This window comes from Chelonia mydas, chromosome 2 (assembly GCF_015237465.2).
Source record: "Chelonia mydas isolate rCheMyd1 chromosome 2, rCheMyd1.pri.v2, whole genome shotgun sequence".
Classification (NCBI taxonomy): Eukaryota; Metazoa; Chordata; order Testudines; family Cheloniidae; genus Chelonia; species Chelonia mydas.
The window spans coordinates 201,140,243-201,151,448 of NC_057850.1; the positions used below are offsets into that span (position 1 = coordinate 201,140,243).

At 44.9% G+C, this 11,206-nt stretch overlaps 1 long non-coding RNA gene across 1 annotated transcript; it reads right to left on the minus strand.

Moving 5' to 3' along the window:
* Positions 1–9,009: 9,009 nt before the first annotated feature.
* Positions 9,010–10,935, minus strand: LOC122464337. The gene is made up of 2 exons (XR_006288280.1): positions 10,786–10,935; positions 9,010–9,251 (listed from the first exon to the last, which is right to left on the minus strand). It is a non-coding gene; the product is annotated as an uncharacterized LOC122464337 (long non-coding RNA).
* Positions 10,936–11,206: the final 271 nt, after the last annotated feature.

The following is an 11,206-nucleotide window of genomic DNA, read 5'->3' on the forward strand; positions in this document are numbered from 1 at the left end:
AATCAGATTGTGTCTCGCTACACAAGAGCTCTTTGTTGGCTGATCCATGGAGAAGTGTTTTTCTTCACCTCAAAGAACAGTATATGGCCAACACTGTCAATGTAGCTGAGACATAAAAACGTAGTTTTTTCCCCCTCTCCCAAAACTGCAAGGGTCTAGCCCTTTCTGTCTGTTTGACCTGCCACACAGCTTCTTGCTCCTGTTACTTGTAATCCCAGAATTCTTAAATGACTACAGTTTGGTGGGTTATCCTTTATGGAAAAGCCCTATAGAATGTCAAAGAATGAAGCTTCCTATAGAATATTTAAACCAGACTATAACATTTTATAGCATGGAGACAATTCTGTACTAAATTGTATAGCCCTTTTAAAGTCAAGCATATAGAATTCTGTTTAGTTTCTCCAGAACCCTATTATCTTCCATCCTATTGAATTCTATAGGACTTTTCCATACAGTTTTCAAGTCTCCACCTCTTCTTTTGAAGTGGATTCTTTTAACCTAGTTATAAGATATTTGGCTTAGGCACTGTAGATTTTTACAAATTTTTTCATTTATTTTTCTCTCCGTGGAGCTTTGTGTTCTTCTTCATCCAGTCACGTTCCAATCACTTGCCTGCCTTTTAATATGTAACTGAACTTTGAATATAAAAGAGTCAGAGTCACTAGTGTGGACTCCAGGGCCTGGGTGAAGTCAGTAGGACAGTAAGGCTACATCTACACCGCGCACAACTTTCGGTGGTGTGTAGTATATGTGTAGCTACATATCGCAGTGGAAAGCACACTGTGTCCCTCAGTGAAAGGCTCTGGCAGAGGTGAGGCAGTGGGGGAAAGGCTTCAGCAGCTCCCCGTTGCTGGTGCCTTTCACTGGGGCAAGGAAAGGCTCTGACAGTGGGGAAGCAGAGGCTGAGCCTTCCCCCGCTACCTTCCTCTGCCAAAGTCTTTGTCCACTCTTGGAGATTTTCTCCACTGCCAGGGCCTTTCCCTGCGCTAAAGCCTTTTCCTGTTGCCGGAGTCTTTTTCAGGGAAAGACTCCAGCAGCGGGGAGGCAGCAGGTTACTACACTGCTATAAATAACAGTATGGATGGGAAAGCCTCGCTTGGGCAAGTAGAAAGCCATGTAGGGTATGTATTCAACTACATGCCCACACCCTTCAGGTGTGGCTTTACTCTGCTCACCTAAGCCGTGCCTTACCATCTACATTGCTCTTTATACCCGTGCTAGAGGGGTTACATGGGTATGTACACTACATGCCAACAAAAGAAGTGTGCAGTGTAGTGAATCCCAGTGCAGAATTAGGTTCTAAGTTTGTTTATGGAGCTTCTGAACTGGCTGAATTTTAACCTCCAACGGATCTGATTTTTTTAAAATGTCTTCTGATATTGTTACCTCTGATGTGTCATGATGGAACCTACTTTTGATAGAATTTAATTTGTCCATAGAGTCTTTACAGTAACTTGGCCTCTGGTCAGCCCTTTTGAGTTATGCAGGATGATTAAAAAAAAGAGTCTCCCCTTAAAAATAAGACACATTTTGCATTCAACTATCTCAAAAACACGTTTACATGTTGACATGAATTTAATATTCAATGAGAACAAGTATTTTTGACAAAAAGTATTTGAATTTTACTGATGGCCAAACAGCGCTACAGGGAGGTTAAGTGATATGCCCAAGATCTTACAGTAAGTCAGTGAGAAAATCAGGAGCAGAGTTCAGACACATTTGTGTGTTTTAACCACTAAACAACATTGCCTCTTGCAGTGTTACACAGTGTGCTACCACAACTGGCCTTTCTTCTTCATAATATTCCTTCCTTCCTCCTTTTGTGTGTTGTGCCTTCCCACCAGATATATAAGCTTATCTCCCTTACTATGCTTGCTCCTAGTTAAAATGTTGAGTCTCAAGGAACACTGGCCTATTGTTCTGAATCCCCTATTTTAAAGACTAGCTTTCTTTTGTCCATACTCCATAGCAAGCCTCTTGTTGCTTCTGTAGGCCAACGTTTTCAAGTATCCACTAGTTTTGTGAGTCCAACTTGAGTCATCTTGAGCCTAATGAGCACCCAAAATCTGAGGCTCCTCAAATTAGAAGCCATGTTGAAAATGTTGGCCATATAACATTTCTGAGGTGAATAATACTTCTCCATGGATCAGCCAGAAGGGGGCTCTTGTGCAGCAAGAAGCTATTTACCTGCCCTCCTCTGGACCCAAGTTTGTCGCTTTCACAGCACCAGTCAATTCCTTTGATACCGGTGAAAAAAGCTCCCAAATCTTTACTCATTCCCTCCCTGTTGTTTCATTCATAAAGTATAATGCTGGAACTTTACTAAGCCCTGGGGACTGCTCTGTCCATGTGACTGAGTTGCTTAGGGTTACCATATTTGAACATTCAAAAACGAGGACACTCCACGGGGGGGGGGGGGGCGGGGCGGGGGGCGGAAGGGGAATTTGCTCGCACCCCCTCCCTCCCGGGCCCGCCTCAACTCCTCCCCTTCCCCGCCCCTTCCCTGCCCCCTTTCCAACCCCTTCCCCAAAGTCCCCACCCCAACTCTGCCCCCTCCCTGCCCCATTGGACTCCTTCCCCAAATCCCCGCCCCACCTCCTCCTCTGAGTGCGCCGCGTTCCCCCTCCTCCCTGCCGTGCAAAACAACTGTTTAGCAGCGCCCGCGCTGGGAGCTAGGGGGGAAAAGCAGGCACTCTCTAAAATGATCAACATTCACTTTCTTTCTCGAATAATCAACATTCGCTCTCTTTGTTGAATGATCAACTCTTCTTTGGGGAAAAATAATAATGGCAAAATCCCAGATGTTTTTAGATATTTAAAAATTCCTCCCAGATGGCAATTTAAGAACCAAAAAGCCGGACGTATCCGGGAAAATACAGATGTATGGTAATCCTAGAGCTGCTTCCAGCCTAACTCCCTATGTGCCCTGTTCCACTGGTTTGCCCCCAATAATAGTCCCTCCAGAGAACATTGGCCCTGTGACTCTAGTTCCACTGATCATGATACATCTTCCCAATCTTACAAATATATTAATATAAGCATTAAAAACAAATAAATTGATGCCCAAACCCCCACCTTGTATCCCTTTGGCCAGAGGTTGCTATTATGTAGCCGAGTTGGAGTCTTGTCTTTACCACAGACTCAGCTGTTTACATAGTCTTTGAGATGGTGTGATTGCCTGTTGAAGAGACCAAACTAGGGAGTGACCTATCTTTCTCCCTGTCACCTGTCTCCAGTCTAGCAAACTCTCTCTGTGGCGTTTCCTCCCTCCCTGCGGGGTTGGCCTCTGGATGGTTTTCTGTCTCTCCATTCTCTGGTGATCTCTGTAGGCTCTCTCTGAGTACCATGTCTGCTAGCTTGTAAGTGGCTTCTGCTCCTTTAGCTCACTTGTATCTCTTGTGTAGTCACCTTGGGTGCCACTACACCCCCCATGACTCCTTTAGTCCACTCCTGGTATTTCTAATGGCTGGTTCCTCACAGGAGTGCCTGTCTCCAGGGCCGGTAGACTGACCTGTTGTACTCTAGTGCCTGCTTTCTCAGATTGTTTGCCATCTCCATCCCTCTGGCTGCAACCGGCATCACTGCTATCAGGATTTTGGTCCTTTGTCCCATGAGTGCCTGTGCTGGACTGTTTTGGCACCCCTGTGAAGGGGTGTTCCTGTGTGCCAAAAATGCTAACAAGAGGTCTGAACCAGCAGAAACAGCTTTGTGCAACAGCCTCTTAGCTGTTTTCACAGCTGATTCCAATTTACCATTACTCTGTGGGTATGCCAGGGAGGAGGTGTGGTGGTCAAACTCCTGTTTGCATGCAAATTCCTTGAATTCTTCCAAGGCAAAAAGCGGAGCCCTGGGTGTGGGGCTGGCAGCCGGGACTTGCATGTGGGGCTGGGAGCGGAGCCCCAGGTGTGGGGCTGGCAGCCGGGACGCCGAGTGCGGGGTCAGGAGGAGCAGAGCCTGGGCGCAGGGCCATCAGCCGAAGCCCTGTGTAAAACCAGAGGGTGCTGCAGCACCCCCCCCCACCTCTAGTTCCCATACTATGCTCCATGGTCCCTCAAGGGCACCCACTTAAGGTTTCCAGCTCCTAGACATCACCTCTCTTGGGTAGACACTGGGTCTCTCTCCTTCCTGACCAGGGTTTTAAGGCTGCACAACTCCCTGCCCTACACTTTGATATCTGCGAGCAAAAGGCCAGTGCCTGTGCATTGCTTTCTCCCTGGGGGTTATGAACAGTGTATTGCCAGCCATTACAAGTTACCACACGCTGCCACCATGTTTCATTCACAAAGTGTGAAGCTGAATGCAGGTTAAAGTTGAACAAATGGAACTTTATTAAACCCTGGGGATAGGGTTGCCAACTTTCTAATCGCACAAAACTGAACACCCTTGCCCCGTCCCTGCCTCAAGGCCCTGCCCCTGCCCCACCCCTTCTCCAAGGCCCAGCTCCCTCCCTCCATGGCTCACTCTCCCCCACCCTCACTCATTTTCACTGGGCTGGTGCAGGGGTGCGGGAGGGGGTGAGGGCTCCGGCTGGGGGTGTGGGCTCTGGGGTGGGGCAGGGGATGAGGGGTTGGCGTGTACTGTAGGAGGGGGCTCAAGGCTGGGGCAGAGGGTTGGGCTACAGGAGTGGGTGTTGGGGTACGGTTCCCAGCCAATGGGAGCTACGGGGGCAGCACTTGGGGTGGGGCAGGGTGCGGAGCTTCCCTGATTGCCCCTGCACCTAGGGGCTGCAGGGACATGCCGGCCACTTCCGGGAGCCGCACAGAGCCAGGGCAGGCAGGGAGCCTGCTTTAGCCCTACTGTGCCGCCAACCACACTTTTAACGGCCCAGTCAGCGGTGCTGATGAGAGCTGCCAGTGTCCCTTTTTGACTAGGTGTTTCGGTTGAAAACTGGACACCTGGCAACCCTGCCTGGCCCTGTGGACTGCTCTGTCCAAACTACTGAGCTACTTCCAGCCTAACTCCCTGTTCCACTGCTGTCTCCTCAACAACAGTCCCCCCCGGAAACATTGGCCCTCTGACTTCAATTTCACTGACCATGATACACCTGTATTAGGAATTTATAAAATTGAAATAAATCAGTTACATTCATCTCTGGTTTAACTCCACTAATGGCAGCTGAATCACATCACAAAATATTTTAGCCAGTTAAGTTTTAATTTATCCCAGGGCATGTTTGTGTGTGGGCGGTGATTGGTGGGTCAGTCAAGTTTTTTATAATACAGTAATTCAAATTCAGCAAAAGTAGTGAAGTGACACACTGTAACAAATAAAATCTTTTAAACTAGCTGATGTGTGTTAGTGTCAGCAATCGACTTTCTGTAAACTGTGCTATGCTGCTACATGAATAAAAACAAATGATATAGGTGAGTGAACTATCAATTACAGTATCAGCGGGATGTCTTGGCTTAAAGATGAAAGACTTCTGTTGCTCTAGCTTGTTTTACAACCAACCAAAAACCTTGATAAAATATCTTAATGTTGTGTCAGAAAAATGCAGCCTTGGTGGATGGGTTTGCAGAACGATGATCTATGAACACAACCATTTCTAATTTTTCTACAGCAAATGGAATGTTTTGGACTCATGCATGTTTGTCTCAGTTGAAAAACTGGGAAACCCCCTATAGAAGAGTTGCTTTTGATTTGACTTATGCTTTTGAATTGACCTATTATTTTTTACTCACTACCTTCAAAGTAGTATCTGGCAAGATCTTGCAGTTTTCAGGGCCAAGAGACAAAGAGGAATTGTGTCTCATGATAAAATGAACGGATGGCTCCTGGTAATGTCAGATTTGAAAACTTTTTTGTATCCTCTCTGTTTCTGCACATTGTGCACTCAAATGCCTAACATACTTGTGAGATCTGTATAAATAAATGATAATGCTGATATTTGATGATAGCTTGCAGGAAGACTCACTTGTGAAGTGGTTTCCTGGGCATCCATCATAATCTACAATACATGACTACTATTAAATGCACAATCTAGATTATGAGCTATTTGAGACAAGGACGATCTTTTGACTGAACGTCTCTGTGTGGTGCCTCCCACGGTGCGGCCCTGATCCTTGATTCTATTCTATTCAGATTCTAAACTGTGTAGTATCTTCATTGATGTCCCTAGGGGGTAATGCAATACAAATACATAAATATTATTCGATTCTTATTTGATTAAGTCCTTACATCCAGCAGATTAAAATGGTATGAAAACTTTATGGTATGAAAAGCACTGCTGTTGACTTATTTTCCAGACATGTTTCCAAATCAGATGCTTCCTTTGCTAAAGAAAGAGGGTATGTAACAGGGTGGCTTGCCCTTGGGCTACAGAGCCTGGGGATAAGCCAATCCCCTGGTTAAAGAATGAGCCCCGCTGAGGGGAATCAGGTAATTTCTAGCTGCAGTAAGGTGTGGGGGTGTGCAGGAAGTTATAGTAAAACTGCAGTGAGTGAGTGAGGTTCTTACAGGGAAGACTCTGAGACCAGGGGAATTGCTTCAGTTAGGAAGGGCTGGGAGTAGCCTGCTAAGCCGTGAAGGCCTCTGACCAAACTAGGGGAATCTGGGCTGTGCCCAGCTGAAGACTGGAGGAAAGACTTTTAGTTTTGAACTTTAAGTTAATCAATTGGACCCTAAAGAGGGCTGTTGTGATTGACTGGAACACCGCCCCCACCCCCACATGTGGAGTTTATTTGGGGACTCAGGAAAGGAAACTGAGGTGAGGGGCTGGGTATTTTTGCAAAGATTGGATAAAGTCACAAAGAGTTTTTATTGACAGGGAGATGGGAAGGCTGAGCATGTAGTGTCAGTGATCCAAAAACCTCTTAATGGCAACTGGCAAGGGGAGTGCAGAGGGGCTACTGGGATCTCTTGGGTCTGATACATACATTCCAGTTTACCAAAGAAGGTTATGTGAGCTGTTGAATGAAAGCTGGAGATACACTTGGCATCAAAGCCACTATGTAAGGAGTTTTGTGTATACCTGCTGAAAACATGTTATTAAAGTCTTTCTGGGAGCTTAGTCACCAGCGAAGGTAAAAAAACAGGTTTCCTATCAGATGAGAAATGCACATCCATCTACTTGTTTACATGTCCATTGAGTATTGTCTTGTTCATAATAGGTCTCCATCACCAGTCTGAAATGAATGCAACTGAAGGACAGTGGGTGCTTCAGAAAGAAGCTAACAGAACGAGAGAAGCGGCAGGGGGATGGAACCCTATCTGGTGGGTGCAGTTCAAAGGTTTGCTTGACTATATTTGGGAGGCAGGGAAGACATCTGGGACCCCTTCATTGAGAAAGGGGTCTCAGCACAGCTTGGTTGAAAATGCTGAAAGAACTTTGGGTGAGAAAACTTTAGATAGGAGGTTAAGCTGTGAGGTTAGTCTAGTCTCTTCTAAAAAGTGTGTTATGATTTTGTTTTATATGTAACCATTTGTTTCCTACTCATGGTGACTTGAATCTCTGTTTTTTGATAATCAGCTTATTCTTGTTTTCACTATAAATATCTCAGTGCTGTGGGATTAAGCAAAGTGATGGTCCTGTATTGAATCTTGCAAGCTCGTGTGTACTGTTCCTTTGGGAAGAGCTGGCCTGGTAATTCTATGAGCATTCAGAGGATAAAGGGCTGGAAACTGTAGGGAGCACTCTGAGGAGTGGTATATACCTATTGCTACCTGTACAGAGAGAGTGAGGCTAGCAGGGGCCCGGAAGGCAGTGGTTGTGCTGCCAGAGATTGGTGTTTTCAGGGAGCTGATCCACAGCAGGTGCAGACAAGACTGCTTCACATCAAGGGCAGGTAGTGATGTGGTACTGGACGTTCCCCAGAGGTACCCAGAATTATCACCCTATCACTCAGGTGTGGACATAAATGTGAGTTAATGTCTTTTGAGAACAGTAACAGAGCTGAGATTCAAAAAGGAACGTATAAAAATGGCAATTTGTAATTTAGTTTTGTAAACAAAAAAGATATTAATAGGCTATCAGACTCGTGTGCAAGATCTAAAGCTGCCCTCTCACCCATACATTCCTTTCTTACCTGAAGTTGTGCTGAACTATAGGAATTAAGCACCTTTCTGAATAGGGTAAATCATGAAACGTGTGTCTAATGATGGCTGGAGTGTAACAAAAACAGTACGGAGCATGAACTTTACAACATACTCATCCTTCCTCAATTGCCCTTCTGATAACATCATTCTCTTGTTTACTGGTTTCCTCTCTTCTTCTTTTGTCAATTAAAACAACTGATCCTTTCTTCCCTACTCTCCTCCTGTCTATATCTCTACCGTGAGGGGCAGATCCGTAGCTGGTGCAAGATAGAATACCTCCATTAACTTCAGTGGAGCTATGACAGTTTATAGCAACTGAGGATCTTTCTCCTGGCTTGACTTAGGCCAGGTCCACACTAGAAGATTTTCCTGGTACAGTAAGGTCAGTTAGAGGCGTGTGGGTGGGGTGTGTTTTTGGGGGAGCGTGAGCAACGTTTCTATACCAAGAAAAGCCCGAGGGTAGCTGTAGTTATACCAGCATAAAAATGACTTTGCTGATATTGTTTTTCACTTGTTGAACTGGTATAAACTATACCAGCAAAGGCACTTTTTGGGGGGCCCGTATAAGCTGGATCTAATATAGCTGGAATACTAGTAAAGCCATACCTGCAACCCTTTTTTTAGTTTATACTAGGCCTTCCGCTCTACCCAGTTCTCTCACCTTCGTGCTCTCTTTGTCTCCCTCTTCCACTCTTGGTGCGATCTGGTTAACAACTCTTACGTTTTGCATCCTGTCTGAATTCCAAAAGCAAATGGTACCCTGAGAAAAGGTAGGAACAGCCATCCTCTACCTTTGCACCAAACTAATTCCTTCTCAGTCTTCAAATCCTTCCTGAAAAACATATTTTTTCCATGTAGCCAGCACAGTTTAATTTACCCTCTGGCCCTGTCTTCATTCCTCCTTGTGCCCGAGCCTTTTGTTTTTGTCAGTTTTGTCTATATTAAATTATAGTCTCCCTGAGGCAGGGATCTCACTTGTTGCATCTTTGGAAAGGGATTTATTCACCTCTAGTGCTATATAAATGATCATCAGCACTAGCATATAAAACTTGGACAGCATATAGCTGCCTGCAGCAATGTGCTATATAAAATGGAAGAGAAGTGAAGGAAAATAATCCACACCCAAGCGCTGCAATAAATTCCTTCTCAAATTTCAGCTTCAGTTCAGTTCTAGCCTAAACACACTGATAACACCATCTGAAATCCACCCATGTAATCTGTATAAAGAGAGAAACACTCACTAAATGGGAGAAGATTGCATATCACAACACATTTATGGCAGGCAAAGAAAGATTTCTCTAGATGCAGAAATGAACAGTTAATTCACACTCACTTAACAGCAAAAGCCCCTAAATGCACTTCTGATTTACAAGAAATCAAAGAAAAAGATGCAGGTCAAGAACTGTAATCCTTTAATTATGCATCCTTTTAAAAATCTTATATCCGTGTGGTAGGCATTTCTTTATAGGCAGCTTCTTAGCTTCCTTCACATATAACAATAAAACATTGTTTTCTTCCAGTGAATGTTCTCCTTGTGCAGTCACTGTTTACCTTATGGGGGAACTCACTTATTTAGAAGATCAGCCTAAGTATTAAAAACCCAACAGCTGTCACATGGAATCGAACTACTTGGTACACCTATATCTCGTGTCCTGCCTCCTGCAGTAATCAATATATGATGCTCCAAGGGAAGGAAAACTTTCCTTTCCCTTTTACTATAATGCGCTCAACCAGTTCTAATTTTTCAATGTAAAAAACAAGCAGTAAAAAAAAAAAACACCCTGAAAAATGTAAAACCAAACCTTTCAGGCCTTCTGCCTAGATCATAAAGGAGCAAAACTCAGCACAATCCCAATTTTGTTTTATTATCACCTCTAAAGTTAGCACATCCATCAACTGAAAATATAGGAGCTGTATAAATAGATTGTATAACTGTTCAAAGAAAGAAAAATGAAACACTATAGTTTTTCCAGTGACTTCTAGCCTTTTCCACTACAGCTCACTTACAAGACATAATAACTAAGGCCATGTTCAAGAAGGTACATACATAAGCACTCCCATTAACCTCCATGGGCATACTCATGTGTTTAAAGTAAAGCATGTTGGATAAATATCTTCCTGAATCAAAGCCTTTGGGGGTGAATTCTCATCTCCATTGCAAAGCTTGAGTACACATAACTGGGACTGGGGCAGAACAGAAAATCTCTTCCAAGTTGTACTGCTTTATCAGTACAAGTATAGTTAAGTGGTACCAATCCTTTAGGGTTGACTCAGCTATACCAGTGTAGCTTGTTCCCCTGTGGGAAAGGGAATAAGCTATACCAGCATGAGGCACCTGTGATGAGGCACTTCCACCTGGAGCACCCTCCTGCAGCAGGCCACAGCACATCAGGTGCACCTGCTCAAGGTTCCCCTTTCGGAGTCCCCAGAAATAGCCCAAACAATCTCCCCAAGTATAAATATAGCCCTTGTGGCATTCATTTATTTATTATAAAAGTCTCATACACAAACCATAAGAATATGAGTCCCAACACTAAGACCCACAACCACAGTCTAGAGAGTACAGCAGGTAAAACCCCAGCCTCCCTCACCCCATCCTCCCTCACCCCATCCCAGCTCTCCAGAGCAGCCCCAGTGGTGCCTGTCATCTTGCTCCAAGAACTAGCAAGTATCTCCCTCTGCAGCTCTTAGCCTTCAGCCCCCTCCAGCCTTAGATCTCTGTCTCAGGAAGGACAGCTGACCAGCCCTCACCCCTTTTAAGGTTCCCTGGCTTTACTCAGGAAAGGCAGCAGGCTAGCCCCTCTGCTGGCTTCCTCATAACTCCTCCCTCCTTCCAGGTAAAGACTGCAGAGGGCTCTCTGCAGCTTTCTCCAGAGACTGCCTCAGCCCTAACTCAGATCAATTGCACTCAATTACTCTCTCTGTGTAAAAAGAAAAGGAGGACTTGTGGCACCTTAGAGACTAACCAATTTATTTGAGCATGAGCTTTCGTGAGCTACAGCTCACTTCATCGGATGCATACTGTGGAAATTGCAGAAGACATTATATACACAGACACCATGAAACAATACCTCCTCCCACCCCACTCTACTGCTGGTAATGGCTTATCTAAAGTGATCATCAAGTTGGGCCATTTCCAGCACAAATCCAGGTTTTCTCACCCTCCGCCCCC